Source organism: Petaurus breviceps, unplaced genomic scaffold (assembly GCF_028583685.1).
Source record: "Petaurus breviceps papuanus isolate PSGF00001 unplaced genomic scaffold, PetGlider_PUasm1.0 490, whole genome shotgun sequence".
Taxonomy (NCBI): Eukaryota; Metazoa; Chordata; class Mammalia; order Diprotodontia; family Petauridae; genus Petaurus; species Petaurus breviceps.
The window spans coordinates 17363160-17382395 of record NW_027186352.1 but is presented as its reverse complement, the minus strand read 5'-3'; the positions used below and the strand labels follow the sequence as shown (position 1 = coordinate 17382395).

Below are 19236 nucleotides of genomic sequence, written 5' to 3'. Positions count from 1 at the left end.
ACCTTAAACTGGGAAGTAGTGGGGAAGAGAATACACACACACACACACACACACACATATGTATGTGTGTGTATATATATACATATATATAAGTATATACAGAATAATAAGATCCAAGAGAGATAATGATAACATTAACTATAGTGATTATTATATAGCTAGCATTTATAGAGTATTTCCTATATGTCGGGCCATGTGCTGAGTGCTTTAGCACATAATATTTCAAGAGAAGATGACATTAGTTTGGGAAGGACTAAGGCTCAGGAGAGAATTTCCATAGAAACCTTTGATCCTCTCCTGTCTGTGTTTTTAACCACATAAAACTGTGCTGCCATGACTCAGCCTCCTTCTTACCCTGGAATTGTCCTCAAACTTTAGGCCTTCTTACCCTCCAATCTCCTTTCATCACAGTAGTCCTCTTGTATCATGATTAAATGCTTTCTGGGGCCTCCATTTTTTTGGATAGGCCCAGGCCAAGCATTCTTCATTCTCTTCATGGCTGTGCATCTGACCACCAGACCTTGACATCATGGCTCTGGATATCAATACCTCCTTTCCAGTTAACTTTTGTGTGTCATCTTCCCTCATCAGACTAAATCCCCTTTTGGGCAGGGGAGATTGCTGAATATTATTCTTTTTCCCTTATTTCTCCATGTTTTCCCACTGTTCCTGGTATAATGGAATCACTCAATGAGTGCATGTTGCCTGCCTAAAAAAGATTGTGCTTGGGGGAATTATTATGAAACAAGGAAAATTTTATGTGGTTGAAATGGGGAGAGAGGGAGAGAGAGAGAGAGAGAGAGAGAGAGAGAGAGAGAATGAACACTTTGGGCATGGGAAACAATCACTACAAAAGCCTGGGGTTAGGATAGGGAGGGCTGTATTTTAGGAAGAGTGAGGAAACCACTATTACTAGATTATAGAATGTGAGAAGGAGAAACATAGAAAATGAACCTGGAAACAAATTGAGAACAGGCTGTGAAGTATCCTGGAAGAGAAGGTGTTTAAAAGTGTCCAATGATATATAGAACGGAGCTTTTTGTATCTCTACCTGACATATATTACCTGTATCATTGAATATGTCAGTCAACATCATTGAGTCTCAATTTCATCATCTTTATTTAATAGACTTGAACTAGATGACCTCTGAGGTTTGTTCCAACTCTAATTATGATTCTATGATCCTGTGATTGCATGGAGAAAATGCCTTCTAAAATAATTCCCTTTTTTACTAATAAATTGAAAGACAAGGGCACTGAAGGCCCTTTCAATTTGGAGTCCATGTTTATATTTGGGTAACTTTATGGAAAGGAAGCTCTGTGCCATAGTTAATAGAAGTGTAGACTAAGAATTACAAACATAATGTTCAAAGCTTGTTTCTGTTTTCTAGGGAAGTTATTTAACCTTGAAGTGTTCCACTCTACACTGCAAAAGAGAGATGAATTACTAATTTGCATTGATGGAGGGAATTTCTACACTGGAAGTTTCCTGTACTGATTAAATCACAGGACCAAATTAGAGCTAAAAACTCCTGTGGGTTACATTAAGGAAATTCTATTACCCTGAGTCTGTGTGGATTTTGTAATGCTTGACAAGCCTTGGTTTTATTAAATCTTAGTTTATCAAGTTATAAGTTTTATTACAAATGAAATAGTATTTTCAGTATTGACTTGATATCTCATTAATTAGATCCAATGGAAGTGTTGTTCATTTGTAATAGTATTTAGGATGCAGCAGATGTGAAAATTATGGAAAGTGGCAGAGGGATGGAAATGAAGAAGAGGGAATCACACACACACACACACACACACACACAAGATGTTAATGGGCAATTGCCAATGAGATAAGAGAAGAGGAGGTCAGTAAGCAATGGGAAGGTGATGTCAGAAGAAGCCTCAGCCTGGGGGAGAAGAAGATAAAAAGGATATACAAACATGAAGCATCACCCAAAGAAATGAGCATGAATTCCACCAAAGCATAAAAATAAAACTTCCAGAAAACTCTCCCCTGAACAGTGGATTCAGAGAACCATTCCCCAAGAAGACAAAGACTGTGGTCTGGATGGAGCTGAATTGTCTCATTTGATATGAATCAGTTGCAAACTCCAAGAAGAGTTTTACTATTCTCCATTAATCCTCATATTATCTTTAATCTTTATTAGAACAGATCTTGAATCCTGGTTGACTCAAATTCAAATCCCACTTCTGACATTTAACAACTATGTGACTCTGAGCAAGGTACCTTACCTTTCTCATTCTTATTGTCCATGGTCACAAAGCCAGGTCGGGTCATAGATAGGACTTCAACCCAGATCTTCCTGACCTCAAGGAATGACTTATTCCCCTATGGGAAACTATTTGCTACAAGATAGCAGGTTGGAATGTTGCTCCATAGAGGAAGTACTTAATGATGACGTGGAGTCTCTGACTATTATCATAGTAAGTGAGAAATAACTAATAAATTTAAAATTACAGATTATTATTGTAGTATCTTAGCATTGATATCTACTAAGCAATTACATGAAATTTTAATGTGAAATTAATATTCTGATTAGGAAGCATGAAACTGAATCTAATTGTATAATATTCATTCTGGTGCTTCTACAATGGAAATCGGCGAATATTGTCCCAGACTTTACTCTTCTGTTATAAAGTTCACTCTACTTCAGTCTTCCTCTTTCACATATTGATTCATTGATCTTTACCAACCTTCCTCATCCAGTGAAGAATTAGAATGTTTCTTGCATGTATTTCAGAAAGGAATTTCCATAATTAGGAGCAAGAACAGTATCTTTGTTAGGTCCCATACTTGGCCCAACCCAGTGTGAACATCTGAAAACAGAATCAGATGGATTTCTACTTAGAACTTTGGAGGTCAAAAAGGAGGTAGTGAAGGGAGGATAACGTGAATCTGTAAGGCCCCTGCTTCCTCTCCCCATGTTCTCCTTCTCCGTTTCAATAGAAAGGAGTGGGTGTGGTAGGTAGAATGATCTCCATGGTCTCTTCTACTTATAACCCTTGAAACAGTTAGGGTGTATGCAATTAAATTCATTGAAAGAGAAACCAGAGAACACGTTTGGTGTGTTCAAGAGAGCGTTAGCTCCCAAAGAGCAAACGTTTGTTTTTTTATTCCAAAGCACCTAGCATAGTGCCTGTCATAGAGTTGGTGGTAAATAAATGATTGTTGATATGAAGTGGATTGCGGAATTCTCTCCCAAAACATAAGTCAAGTGTATTTATTTATTTATTTGGGTTTAGCCTGAATAGTTTTAGATAATCACTCAATAAAGAAATGATCAATTGAAAGAAAAAAACAGATACTACTGGGCTTCAATCTAATTGCACACAGAGTTAAATAACCCAAGTAAACATCCATTCCTGTTATACTGATGGTGAAATCAACCTTTGGAAACCAAAGATGTGAGAAAATTAGACTATCGTTCCTTTTATTTTGTTCATTATTTCTTTCAGTAATTCTGAATCTAGTTCAGTTTCTTTTTGTAATAGAGATAAAGTAATAAAAAAGACAAACTGTTTAAGGACCCATGTTCCTTTCAAGGCCTTCCAGGTGGTACTGAAACCATTTTCCTCAGTCATTCTGTCAAATAGGCTTGTAAACAGCTTCTCTACTTTCACCTGCCATGCTTTATAAAAGATGACAATGGGACAAGATGAAAGGCAGGCCTTTCTCTTTCCTTAGTCCCCATTTCTTAAGGGCACAGCTATTTCTGTGCCTTGGAGTTAGAGGAGCCTAGCCCAAATTAATGTTCTACCAGCTATGTGACTTAAGCAAAACCTCTTAACTCACCCACCCATGCCTTAGTTTCCCATGAAAGGATGGAATTGGATCAGATGGCCTCAAAGGTATATTTAAGCTCTATGTACCTCATGCTAGTATTTTAGTATTGTAACTGAAGGAAAGGCATAAGGACCTAAATCCTATATAACATTTGAAACTTAAAGCATGAAAATTTAATGTTCAGTTTTCCCGTTACAGCTATCTAGTAAATACAGTACTAGACCTAGAGTCCAGAAGCTGAGTTCAAATCTAGCCTCAGACACTTGCTAGATGTGATGACCTGGGCCAAATCACTGAAATTCTGCCTCAATATCCTCTGACAAATGAGGATTATAATACCTGCCTCCTACAGTTCTTGTGAGGATCACATAAGAGACTCTTGGTAAAAGATTTAGAATAAAGCCTGTTACATAGTAGGTATGTGTGTGTTTCCTGCCTCCTTTTCTCCCCTCCCCTCTTCTACCTGCTGGATACCCAGTCTTCTCAGAGATAATTTAAAGAAAGAAAATAGACTACTTTCCAGAACTCCTACAAGGACTGTGGGAAGCCCTGGTCACCTGCTGACCAGGGATCCTGGTGTATTTATAAAGGTTAAGAAGGGATTCTTCATGTTTTTTGAGTCAAAGATACCTTGGGCAGTCTAATGAAACCTCTGACCCTCTTCTTAGAATTGTGGTTATAAAGGTGGAAAACTAAATGAAAAACATTAAAGAGGAGACCAAAGTGATTATAGAAATTATATGTGTGTGTGTGTGTGTGTGTATGTATTTTTTCCCCATCCAAATTCATGGACGCTCTGAAATCTATTCATGACTCCTGCTATGTGCAATGCCTCCTTTCAGTCTTAGTGTGTTTCTCAAGAGATGACCCATCACAGGGGGAAGAGGCAGTCAGTAATCCATCAGAGCAATAATTCTTCAGTGGAAGTGGGAAATGGACCATAAAGGTCTTGTTAAGTTCCTATTACTTCAAATGATAGTTAGGTTCTCATTACTTCAAATCACAATTTGTAACTGCAGGTTTTAAAGTCCAGCATAGCATTTTCTAATTTTTAAATATTGCATGGGGCATGGGTATATGTATGTGAGTGTCACTTGTTAAGATAAATCCTGATATGGTTATTTATATGCCCTGTTTTTGCAGAACTGGAAAGCTCCCGTGTCCTGGTTTCATGTGACACACTATTAACAGGGATGCCCTGGGCAACTTCTGCTTTGACGGCCTCAACTGTAAAGAAAGCCCAAAGTTGCCTTTTCTATCACAGCAGGATTTTCATTAATTCCCAGTTAAGTAATGCCTGTTTGATTGCAACAAATAGAGGGAGATAGCTTCCCTTCCCTGTGCATATATAATTAAAGTTAAGGAGAATTAGACCAATATTTAGTCCAATTCAATTCTAGCAACACTGATTAACCACCTACAATGGCAAGGCCTGATACTCTGTCCTTCAGGGTAATACCACGACAATAGCACCACAGCCAGCCCTTAAGGAACTTGCATCCTACTAGGAGAAGGGAAGAGACAGGAGTATATGACACAAATATATATAGGCAGAATGTGCAGTTACATGTTATGAGAGGGGGGGGGGAGCACATGGGCGAGGACAGAGCTAGGGAAAATCAGGGAAGGCTTCATTGAAGAAGTGGTAACTGATCTTTAAGTAGGAAAGAGTTTAAATAGATGGGTGTCAAAGTGTTATCTGGTTACAAATATTCCATAATGGATTAATGACTCTTCTTGCCAATCATACCTAAATGTTGTTATTGTGAAATAAAACAAACAAAAGCCCTCTAAATGTTTAGACTATAAGACCCTTTGATCCTTGCTTCTTTTCTTTCCCCTTCTCCTTCCCTCCCCTTCCCTTCCCTTCCCTTCCCTTCCCTTCCCTTCCCTTCCCTTCTTTAATCTACTGAGGTGCCTGACACATGTTAACTGATAGATAAGAGTATTTCTTGTATGTGATAAGATAATAGCCTAACTGGCCTTCATCACTTAAAATTAGCAGGGGAGGATGCCATTTGTCTTTGTTATGATTCATGTGTTCATTTGTTTAGTTCCATAGAGCTATTCTGGGGAATCCTTCTCACACAATCCTTCTTGCAGGAACCTCACTGACTCACTGATAAAGGTTGAGGTTGGTGATAAGAAGGGCCTAGAATCATATCCTCCTCCCGTCATATAGTACTCACTGATGCTAGGTCAAGTCCTTAAATCTCTAGATACCATAAGCAACTGACTCCGAGTTTGGCCAGGAAATTGGAAATATTGTTGGTAGACAGAATTGCTACATACATACTCCTAAACACCAAGGGAATTATCAGATCATAGAGGGGATTTTAGAAGTTAGAAAATTCATCTTCCATTTTTTTCCAGATAAGGACATAGAAGAATACAGTTTCTTACCTGGTGTTATTAAGGTAGAAATTGGCCCAGTTCGTTTTTGAACCCTGGCTCTAACTCCCAATTCTGTATTTTTTCTTATGGTTGTCCTTGCAGCCATCTCTCATGACTCCATCCTATGTTCCTATATATTCACAGGACAATGGTAGGGAGTGTTAGACATGGGGGCAAGAACATATTTAGATAAGTTCCATGAGGATCAATCATCCTTGAAGCCATGTACCATGATTCAGATTAGCCTTCCCATGAGCAGATAAGCCCCTTGAGGACAGGGACCATGATTTTTGTCTTTCTTTGTATTTCCAGTGCTTAACACATGGCCATGCACATAGTGAGTATTTTATAAATGCTTGTTGACTGACTGACTTTCATAAGGGAAATGATAAGTGCATAAATAACACAAACATAAATGAGGCTAGTTTTTTTTCAAATTTTTCTTATTTGTTAGGAGATGAGTATGGGAATATATTGTGAAATGACTATGGATATATATGTATTCTTGTGTGTGTGTATATATGATACATATACATATATATTTGATTGTATATGTATATACATGCACAAGTACATATATTCCATATACATAACATAAGCATCTGTGCTTCTGGAGTGTGTATAGGGTGTTCAAGGAGCACTAGTAACTCTGATGTGAAGGCTTGGCAAGCCCTTCTCAGGTCTTCTCATCTACCTTTGTGTCTACCTGGTGCTCAACTCTGACCTGTGCCTCCAAGAAGCTATACCATGCTCAATGGACATATCAGATAAAGCATTTCCGCAGACAGGCTAAACCAGGTTGAGGGTAACAGATAGACCTCAAAGCCACTGGTGAGTTAGGAAGGTGTCTACTCAAAACATGTAAAGACTTCCCCTAGCATAGGGAATGGAAGAGAACAGTTTCTTCCAATGGCCATGAAGACAGATGGAAAAGGCACAGTGGAATATCTAGTTCTTGGTCAGACATCAAAGATACAAAGGTCATCCACTGCATCCCAGATTTAAAGGAGACTCTGACTTCCCAACCTGGTTGACAAGAAGATGGTGGAATCATTTCTCAAAACAAGGAAGTCAGGACAAGAAGGAGGTTGAATGGGGGCTTTAACTGGGGTTAGGTAAACCCTGTGAGGTTTCCAGCTATTTAATTAATTTCAGTATTGATGTCTCTTTTCTGCTCAGACAAATTGTGATTAATTTTAGAGCTTTCTGTTCCATTAGGTCAAAACATATAGATGAGAACAGGAGTTCTGACAACTTAGAATTTTGTAGATTTCAAAACCAATTCCGGAAGTAGTTGGGACATCGGATTGTATGGTTTGTTTCTGCAGAGTTTTCCCCAACAAAAATATATTTTTTGTTTTTGCAGTCATTGTTCTTGTTTTTTATTTTTCCTTACAGCATCAGTTCCTGGTTAAAAAAACCTTCAAAACATCACTTATAAAACCATTCTCTCCTATATATTTAAAATGCTTCTATCAGTTGGTTCAAAAAAACAAAAGACAAAACATCATCTGCAGGTTTGCCTGATCTTTCAGAACAGTATTCCTAGTACTCACAGATGTCCCAAAATGGAACGAGTCCCATCTGGAGACAGTTGTGGGTTTTCCCTCTTCGGAGGTCTTCAAGTTCATAGTCCACTTGGCCACACTCTAGAGGGAATCCTGCTTCAGGTTCCGGGACTCCATGACTCCTCAGATCCAGTCCAACCCCAAATCCTGTGATTTAGGAATAATATATAAAGCAACACATTTAGAGGGACTGTGAGCTTATCCACAAGGCCACTGAATGATGAACAATGTCATCAAGGGGCACTATCCCATTTTTTAAAGATTCACTAAAAATTAGGCCAAGCGTGGAAAGTTAAACAGACATGGTGTGGCCTCTGTATTTGCTTATATCTGGAAATGAAGTTATCAACATGTTCATCTGTGGATGGATGGTTCTACCGTGACCTTTTCCCTTCTTTTATTATGAGTTAATTATTAAATTTACTGTTTATTTTTATTATTTATTACATAATTGCTTTATTATTAAAATCCACAAAGGAGATTGTGTGGGCCTGTGGCATTATGCTTAAGGATATGTAATTGTGTGCACTGGCTGAAATGTTTTTTTTGGCATTTCTACAAAAACCTAATTGATTCTTTGTGTGTGTGTGTGTGTGTGTGTGCATGTTTGTGTGTCTATGCAAAACAAGAAGATCAGTCATTTTCCATCAGTGTTTGCTATTTTCCTTGCTGTCTCAGTAATATATTAGAATAGGGCCACTAATGCCCAGATGGCAAGCTGTCTTTGAATTTTGTATATAAACTAATTGATTATGCTAAATTCACTCTCAAAGATTTTGATCAAATGATAATAGAGTTTTCTAGTGTACTCTATATCAATGTCATTGTGCACATCCCCTTTCTAGTGAAAAATCATTTTTGTTCCAGTAGACAAAAACTTAAGATGAATTTCCACTCCAATTATAACCTATAGAGCTTTATTAAAAAGTTCCCTTTTTACAACGTAAAAGTAAAGTATCACTTCTCAAAGCAGACATGGCTGTGGTATCACATTTCAGTATGGAAGGAACTGGGAACCTGGCCAACAATCATGAAGGTTGGTGACAACTCTTTATTTTCCCAGTAACACATGCCTTATGTTTTGACTGTATAGGACAGAGCTATAAGCAGGATGGGGGCTTTGCTTCAAGGTACTGTAATATGGACAGCAACAGAGCTGATGTTCCTTCAGTAGCTTAGAAGTAGGTGAGCTTATTCTCTAGGTAACAAAAGTAACTAGGTAAAATAGGGGTGTACTGCTAGAGAGCAGGACATTCTCTGGGCTTTCTCTACCCTATGATCCCAGAGCAAAAATTGAGTTCTCCTGAAGGAGATCAACCCTATTGGATCCAAAAATTTCTAACTTCCCAGTATCATTGGAATTGATCTTGAAAAGTTGATTTGAAGGTATTTTTAATATGCTTTCTAGGGGCAAGATTTGTGAAAAAGTTTCTAAAAAGGGAAAAATGTAAATTTTGGATTTTATCAATTTGTGATCCTTCTGAAAGACCCCTGAATCAGGCAAACTTACCAAAGCCCATCCACCTGGACTGACTCACCAAAATGGATATGCTGCCATTACTCTGGTACAAGGAAACCTACTAGATTAGAGCAGTTTGGGGGCATATTGTTTTTTTTTTTTTATGTAGATAGCCCAACACGAGGGAGAGAGGTTGAAGCAAGTTGAGACTGAGTCTTTGTATAATTCAGAATTACTTGTATTATCACTAGGGCAGAAGGGAATGTATGTATTTACCATCAACAATTCTGTCAGTTAAATTTAAACTACCCGATTTTATCTATAACTATTATGTATGGGTTGCAGCTTGAATTTATAGAAGGATCTCCCATCTTTGGAGTGCCTATTCTATTGAGATCACAGATTATTTACATGACAGACTACAGTGATTGTAGTTAGGCTAGCCTAGCAAGGTTGGCACTCTATTCCCGGGTTCTCCCAGAGGATGACTCAGCCTGCCAATCCCCCTTAGTGCAAATGGAACTCAACTCAAATCTTAGTTCTCTGTAATAGACAATAAATTTGACGGGAACGGAAAACCTTGGAGGGAAGTGAATTATACCATTTCCACAAGGTCAAGGTCACTTTACTTTGAAAGCTGTAGGCCAAACAGTCTCAGACACTTTTTGTATAACCCACAACCTATTTCTAATGTTTACAACTTTTCCAAATGATTTCACCTACCACAGCAATCTTGACCCTCACAAAAATTCTGTGAAGCAGAGAGGGAAGCTTTCAGAAATCTAACTTGGAAAGCATGGTCACGGCTTTTTTTCAGGGCAAGCTATTGTAAAAGGCACAAAAATTCATCTTAAGAATGACTTCAGCAGAATTAAAACCAGAAATAGTAGCTCCTTTTATGGAAGAAAATTTGCCATAATCCTTCAATATTTTCTTTTTTTTTCTTTCCTTTTTTTTTTTTTTTGGGGGGGGGAAGTCAAGGCATTTGGAGTTAAGTGACTTCCCCAAGGTCACACAGCTGGTATGTCAAGTGTCTAAAGCCAGATTTGAACTCAGGTTCTCCTGACTCCAGGGCCGATGCTCTATTCACTATGCCACCTAGCTGGCCTGTCCTGCAACATTTTCACTTCTTGAGTTATAAATTGGATGCGTGAATAAGTGTGTGTGTACACACACTATTTGCCCGAGGTTCCAACATAGCACATTGTGTCTCTAGCGGATAAGATGAGCCAGTAAGCTCTTTGAGGACAGTGATGAGGCCTACTGTATCCTCATAATCCCTAAAGTCCCTGGCACATAATAAACACTCAAAGTTTGTTGAGGGTTTGCCCAAAGTCTCACAGGTAATAAGTGTCAGAGATGGATTCTCAACTGACTCCAGATCCATTGCTCATTAAAAAGAGAAACATTTCTCAGTGGCAACCCAAAATGAGCCCCACGAAGCTAGTCATTTCCTACAAAGAGAGATTCAATGGAAATGTTGCCTTACTGGACAATAATTCCTTCAAACACCTGGTCCCTTTTCAAGCCTGGTTTAGCTGTGGCCTTCTCCACCAGGACTCTCCACCACCCTCATCCAGTAGCTGTCCGATAACATTGTATTTCTTTTATTCCCTTCTCTGTGCACATTCTGAATATCCTTAGGCCTCCTGCCCTGCAGTCCATCACACGACACACAGCAACAAAATGTCAGCACTTTCAAGGTAGGGGATGTTTCATTTTTTTTATTGTAATTATTTTGGGGGTTTCCCTCTTATTTTGCAGGACAGATGGAAGGGCAATGGCTTGCCATAGTCAGGCAACAAGCTGGCAGCAGGAACTAAAACAGAGTGTGGGACCATACATTTGTGGGTCAGGATTGGTGAAATTGTGTCCAACTCCCTTAAGACCACTATCAACACTGTTTAGTCAATTATTTCACCAATTACCATGTCATCGATTGTTGTTTTTTACACCTTAGCATCAAGGAATAATTTTCACAAACCTTCAAATGTCATCCTTAAACCCTATGGACCTTCCTTCTCCTTTCCAGGAAATAGTCTTCTTCCTTCAAAAGTGGTGTCTCTAGAACACCTTACAGATTAAATCTACATAATAATGATTAATATAGTTTGTGCATCCCTCCCTTAACAATTATGTGTTTCCATTTTCCTTAATTAAATGTGGCACCAAGGTTTCTGTTAGGTACACATTTATCTTTTATGTTTTCTGTGTGCTCTCCTCCAAGTATAAAATCTCACCTCTATATAACCTTTTTAAGGTTTTCAGAGTGCTTTGTATGTATGATAACACAACAATCTTGGGGCATGTTCCCATAGAACATATTTGCATGTTGGTCCCATCAAAAACAGTACCAGCTGCACAGTGGCTGTTTAATAAATACTTGTGGACTCATTACTCATTGTTGTATTCCAGTAGATCATAAGGTTCTCCATCTGAAGGACTGGTTTTCTTTATCTTTATTTCCTTAGTGTCTAGCATGATGCATTGCATACGGTAGGTGGTGGATAAACTCTTAGTGACTGATTGCTATTGATGTTTTCCAATAGAATTTAAGCTTCTAGAAACAAAGACTGCTTTCATTTTTTGTCCATGAGTCCCCAGCGCATAACATAAGTCCTGGAATGCAGCAATTATTAAATAAAATGCTTTTTATTTAAATTGAATGGATCTTTCTGCCGATTTTAGAAGTCAGAAAATGAAGGCTAAGAGGAAGAAAGACACCGGGCCACTAACTGATAACTGATAAGTGTCACATGTGGGGCAGATTTACTTTGTTCCCTCTCGTGGCCCCTCACGTAGTGGCTTACCCTGTAGTAATATCCAATAACAGTTATTAGATATCTGTTTCTTCTGACATGTTTCTGTGCTGGCTGTGCAAATTGTAATGGAATGCAATGTTTTACACTCTTGGTAATATGCAGCCAACATTGCTAGGGCAGAATGAAATTATATCCATGCACCATCGACAATGCAATGCTGTCAGTTAAATTTAAACTACCAGATTTTATCACCAGCAATTATGTATGAGCCAGAAAGAACACTTTGAATTTCAGATTCTGTGGCAAATTTGTTACTTTAAATTAGAAAATGATCTCTTGATTTGTAAGCTGATAAAACTCATTAGGAAGTGCCACGTGCCAATAAATATGAAGACCCTGCTCCTTGTTCCTGAGTCCCCCTATTCACATGGTCAGTATCCAGTGTTACACACAAGAGTGCACAATTTGAATGAACTACAGTAAAAAATCCTCGGACTGATGTGAGATTGCCTTTGGGGAAATGGTAATTTGTGACAGAGAGAGAACTTGGGCCCTTTCCAAGAAATGCACTTCTCTACAAAGATAAAGTTTGAACTGGGGGATTGTATGGAGTATGTAACTGGGAATTGAAGGTAGATCACGGAAGGAACATTGTATGCAGTCCCTCCATTGGATTCAGACTCTTGATGGCCAAGTTTTTGCCCAAGGTACCCGCTATTCCCGTTGTTCAGGTTGGGGGAGGGGGAGGCGGAGATAGAGAAGAAATCCCATCACTGGGATTGTCTGAAGTATTTGTCTCGTGATTTTCTGGATGTTTAATCTATAAACAGGTCTTTCCATTAGTAACTGAGCAAATTAGCCGACTATTAAACATACTCTATATGCCTTAAACTGTGTTAAGTACTGGGGATAGCTAGCTAATATCTGTATATGTATATGTATGTGTGTATAGATATCGATAAATATATATACACGTATATAATCAGATGGTATATATGTGAATATATGCGTGCATATATGAATGTATATGTATATATATGCATATGTATAGGTATGTATGTGTGTTTATGCCATCAGCAATGGCTGACAAAATTATTTGCACAGTTAAGAGCTTAAATGGGGAGTAATTTACTAGGCAAAATCGATTAAAATTTACAATGATCGTGATGTGAAAATTCCATGTAAAGGTTATGTCCCATCTTACTTACAAGTGTACATTTGCCACAGAGTTTCTGTTGGTGAAAAATCAGCCCACCCTTTAAAGCTGCCCCAATTCTTGTGCCCTGGCAGAGCAAACATAATTAGCACCACGTTCTCTGCAAACATCCTCCCTCCTCTTCTCTCCCACTCTCCCCCCTCCCCTTTTTCTGCATACTCTCCATCCCTGCAATTGCCCACCTCTGGCTCTGACAGTCACTCTCCAATGCATACCAGCACACTCCTCAGCAGCCCGAAATCTCCCACTATGAAACATGTATCTCCACTTTTAGAGTGGGATATGGCTTATAGTAAGTGTGTTCATACATTTCAACAGGCAGCTATTGGTAGTGACTGGATGAAAGATACTGACAGTGTGTTAGGGGAGGTATGTTCGGCTAAGAGTGCTGTTCCTGAGGCTGAGATGAAATTTGGATGTGATTCACACCTTGGAGGGCTATTTAGCACATACTGGATACAGATAGGACACCCACTCCTCCCCCCCCCTCAAAGAAAAAAGCTCTCAGAAGGATACAACATTTGGGTGAAACTAATAAAATGAATTAAAATAAAGCTAAGTGTAAATGGTTTTATCATTTTAATTAATCAAATTAAAAATTACCTGATGACAGTCAATTAGGCAATAAATGTAAGTGCTTACTACATACCAGACACTGTGCTAAGTACTGAGGATGTAAAGAAAAGAAAAAAAAAACCCTGATGCTGCCCTCAGTTAACTTTCATTCTAATGGGGGAGACAAGGTATAAATAGCTAGGTCCCTAAAAAATGTGAAATACATATTTAGAATACAAAAAGGAACCTCAGAAGGGAAGACGTTGTCTCCCAGTGGGTAGAGGGTACTGAGAAATTCCTTCTCTAGAAGACAGTCATGAGAGGAGTCTTAAGGGAACCGGGGTAATTAAAAGGTACAGGTAAGGATGGGAAGTGCTGTGTTTGAAGGATTGTACGTTGCCTAAGTGCCAATTCTTCCAGTGTGTGGAGAGGAGCAAAGTTTATAACTGGAAAGGTACACTGGGACCTGGTCTTGGAGAGCTTTTAATGCCAAATGTAGAAATTTATACTTGACTTTGGAAAAGTCATGTCTGGATGCCATTTCATGAGAAGAAGAATGAGAAAGAGGAAGATTAGCAGGAAGTGGAGGAGGAGGAAAGAGGAGAGATAAAACAGATGGAGACACAGAGAGATAAAGACAGTCAGAGACAGACAGGCATAAAGCCGGGGAAACAGAGACAAAGAGAAAGAGAAAGATGGCTTTTAGCAGAATGTGAATTCATATAATTCTAAATTGTGAGATGTCAGGCTGACTATGGTGGCCACTGGCTGAATCTCAAGGCAGTGTCTTCTCAAGCTACAGAACAGTCCTCTGCCCTGTGTTCTGCAATATTGAATGTAATTTGAGTGACCTCAATTTTAGGGAGGAAATTGATAAAGCAGAGAATTCCCAGCAGAGGGTGACTAAAGCAAGGAAGGCCCTACAGGTGATGCCATATGAGGACGTGATGACACATGAGTCATCTTCAAGAATTTGACAACTTGTCATGAAGAATAGGGCGGGGTGGGAGTTGTATACATCCTTCCAAATCTCAAAGGGCAGAGACAGAATTAGTAGTTAGATGTTGCAGAGAGGAAAGTTTAGGCTTAAGGGAGTGCAAGGCGAAATATACATACATACACACATATACATATGCATATATGAATGTCTGTGTATGTGTATATGGTGTAGCACACACATAGATATTTATACATGTGCATGTATATATGTGTGTGCATATATAAAATGCATTGCATATAATTATACAAAACATGAGCATATGTGTATATAATATATTACATATTCATACATCTACACATACACATATTTTCACACACATAGGTTTGAGCTAGCCAGGTTTGAAATGGACTGCTTTAGGAGGTCATGGGTTCTCCTTCTCTGTAGGTCTAGGAAAGGCTGAAGACCACTCATTAGGAATGTGATAAAAGGACTTTCTTGTGCAGGACTAGAGTAAATAACTTTCGAGGTACCTTTCAACTCTCAGGTTTTGGGAGCCAGTTTAATCAGATAATATCATTCTAAAACAAACAACTAATTTCTATTTTATCTAAAAGCAAGTTACAAAATAAAAAATGTTTCCCATGAGACATGGCCATACAGATGAGCAAGAAAAAGTTATTAAATGAATCAGCAAGCAGTATTAAGCGCCTACTGTGTCCTAAGCCCTGCACTAGCCACTAAGGTTTCAAGTACAAACAATTAAAACTGTTCTACTTGGAAGGATTGACCGAAAGGAGCCTATGACAGGATGGCATGAGGCACTGCAATGCAGTGGATACAGCAGCACTAAAGTAGATTTCTGAGTTCCAATTTTTCACTAACTGCCCATAAGACATAACCAAATAATTTCAACTCTTAAGGCTTCAGTTTCCTCCTCTGTAAAATGAAAGAATTGAACAAAATGGTCCCTGAATTCTCTTTCAGCTTCAATATTCTCTGTTTGCTTCAGAATGCTTCAAAATGGGTGTCTTTTATAACCTATCCCTGCCTTTAAGATTTAGCCCGAATATGATTTCTGTGCTATAGTTTTCTCTGATTTCCTGTTCCCACCTGTCACCCCACAGTGCCATGGTACAAAACACTTTCTTCCTCCTTAAATCCTCTGATCGCACTTTGGATTTCTCCTTTGTGCCCAGGCCTTTCTTCCATGCTACTGTGGGAGCATTCTGACCTTTTTTGACTTCTTCTCCATACTGCGAGTAATGCCATCATTGGGGAATATCTTGCAAGATCCAATGAGCCTAGTTACTCCCACTTCATCAATATCCTTAGCCTCTCTGATTGGTGGATACAGCCATAAGCTCTCCCATCCAAGGTGGGGAACAGGCCTGATATCTCTTCTGACATCTCATTTCCCACATGGCTGTACTCACTTTTTAATTCTTTAATTGCTATACCAGTGACCATGCCTTTTCATCTTTCTTTGGTGTGTTGTCTTTCCCCATGAGACTATGAGGGTAGCTATTAGCCTTTCTTTCTTTTTCTTTTTGTATCTCCAGAATTTACCACAGCTCCTAATACACAGTCGACACTTAAAAACGTGTATTGATTGACTATCCTTCTCCTCCTTCCCCATCATAATGTAAACTCTTAGAGAGCTGACACTGTTTCATATTTGTCTTTGGATCTTTAGAACAACCCTGTGAGGCAGATACTATTATTATCCTTATTTTATATTTTCAGAAACTGAGGCCCAGAGTGGGAAGTGACTTATCATGGTTCACATAGACACCAAATATTTATTTGTGATATGATCTGAACTCAGATCTCCCTGATTCCAGGCCCATCGCTCCAAATGCTGCACCACCTAGCTGCCTGCCCGGAAATCTACAAACCAGTGGAATAGGGCATGGTGGAAAGAGCCATGGGCTCCTAGTCTGGTATCAAGCCTTTGATCTTCCAGACAATGTGGAATCTTAAGCCAGTCATTTCACACATCTGGGCCTCAGTTTCTTCATCCATAAGTTGAGTGGCTTACACAAAATGACTGGGGCCTTCCCCTTCAGCAGCAGCAGATCTGTGATCCCAAGAACTGATTCCTTATTCTAGAGGAGTTCTTAAACATTAAGGTTATTTCCGTCTTTGTGGTAAGTTTATTTTCATTGTAAGTTAACACTCTAGAGTTCTGTATTATAAACTTATAAGCTTATCCCATATGGAAACCCACTGGTGATCCAACAAAAACAGGATTTTTTTCAAATACAGATTTAAAAATGAAAGAATCAATGGGCAAGTATTAAAGAATCTTTAATGGGTCAGGAATCTAGGTTAGGACCTAGAAGTACAGACACAAAACCAAAACCATCCCTGCCCTCAAGGATCTTACATTCTATTGACTCAGCTTATACACCTATAAGCTAATGCAAAGTAAATGGAACAAGGCTTTGGGGCTGGGGCAGCATGGAACAAAGGGTCAAGAAAGGCCTCTCTTGAAAGTGGGCCATTGATTTGTGGTGTGAAGGAAAGAATGGATTACATGCAGCAGAGGGGAGGAAAGAGTGCAGTCTCCACAGTGAACAGTGAATTCAAGTGGAATAGCACAGAGATGAGAGGAAGGATGGCCTTCCTCAGCTACACTGTGTCAGCCACTTGGCCTGAAAAGTTGGGATGGGTTAAGGGAAGTAATGTGTCACAAGTCTGGAAAGATGAGTTAAGGACCCACAGAAGGTACAGAAAACTGCCAATATATGGATGTTATATGTGAGTTCATGTATATGTTTATGCAAGTGTACACTCAAAAGCATGGTTATGGGGATGGAACCGATTGAGGAAAGACCTGAGTTGAAGAGAGTTCTGTCATTTCCCAGATGAGGAAACTGGTAACGTGGCTCATCCAAAGCGAGAGAGCTACAGTTGCCATGGTCAGGATTCACACCCGAAATATTAGATTCTCAATCTAGCCTCTTTCCTTCTTTCTGTGTTCTCTGTGAACCATTCATCCAGCTTCCTCCACCCCCGACTTCCATCTCCCTAAACTGCCAGTGCACTCCAAGTTGGCTCTGTCTCCCATAAAACCCCTTCACTTGCTCACTCTATCCTTTTCAGACTAGTTGTGGCCAATCCTATTATTTTCTATTATGCCTTTGATTTTGTTTTGAGTCCATATAGAAATGATTTCACTTTTTTCCACTTTATCCTTGGAGTTCCCTCCTGTTAGAGACAATCAGCCATCTCAACTTTACCCATGCACCAATCACAGGTAATTTTCAAACTCTCACAAAAATGCATTTTATGCGGTGGCAATCAACCTGACTCAGCCAAGAACATTTTATTTTATTTTCCCCCTGAAAACTAGGTAAAGAGAAGGAAGTCACTGGAGGGGTGGCCCTTGGCTTAGAAGGGAAAGGTCCCTACCGCCCTTGGGAAAGGCCAGGCCTCTGACAGGGATGCATGGGTCGCTACTCTTGCCTCCATCTCTGCAGTGGATGTCCTCTGCCATTTGCATACTCTTGCTTTCTATCCAGAATTTGCAAAGAGGAAGAGGAGAAGCATGCAAATATCCACATTCTTGTTTAAGAGTCACAGATGCAGCTAAACCCTGATCAAAAACGACCTGATTGTCCCTAGTGAAGCTTTGAGAGGCTGACGAACAGAAATCAGGTATGGATTTTAATGAATCCAAGACCCGTAACCTTCCTTGCAGTGTGGGTAGATTGCCTTAATTGAATCAGTTGGGAAAGTCTATTTTTCACCGATAATTCCTTGGGAGATGTCTCAAATGCTACTCTGATCATAGGCCTCCTTTCTAGCTAGCATTTGCATATCATTGAGGCTTCTCTTCCCCCCCGCCTGTGTCATGCCTCACTCCCTTTGCCCTCATTTTCACTTTATTAGACTTTGCAAAAGTATTTTGTGCTGTGTGTGTATTCAACACATAGAGCTTTACATACTCATTTGATTGACACTGTGCAGAAATTTGCATTCAGAATTCACAAGGTTGTGTGAGATTTAATAAAATACTAATAATTCTTCCTCAATTTCCCATTCTTTCCTAAAAAAAATGTTTAGTGGCTTAGATGTAGTCCCATTTTACAGATGAGTAAAGTGAGTCTGGTCAAGTCACTTTACTCTGTTTGTCTCAGTTTCCTCATCTGTAAAATGAGCTAGAAAAGGAAATGGCAAACCACTCCAGTATCTTTGCCAAGAAAACTCCAAACCGGGTCACACAAAGTTGAATGTGACTGAAAGTCCTGAACAACAACAAAAATGAACATCAAAGATGTTTAAGGGGCCTAGGCAAGGTATCTCTTTGCTATTGCAAGTCAAAGCCAGGAATAATCAAGCTGCACTTTCTCTCTCTCTCTCTCTCTCTCTCTCTCTCTCTCTCTCTCTCTCTCTCTCTCTCTCACTCACAAACACACACACACACACACACACACACACACACTGGTGAATGGATAATGAATAAGCAACATTTCCTAAATTGATATTAAAAGTCAAACTTATTTGGAAGGCCTTCTTTTTCATAATAGATACAGAAACAA

At 39.2% G+C, this 19236-nt stretch overlaps 1 protein-coding gene across 1 annotated transcript in view; it reads left to right on the top strand.

Moving 5' to 3' along the window:
• The window catches only part of LOC138172037 (protocadherin-15-like), a 2287527-nt gene that overhangs the window by 1146430 nt on the left and 1121861 nt on the right, over nucleotides 1-19236 (top strand). The gene's annotated exons all lie outside the window — the stretch shown is intronic.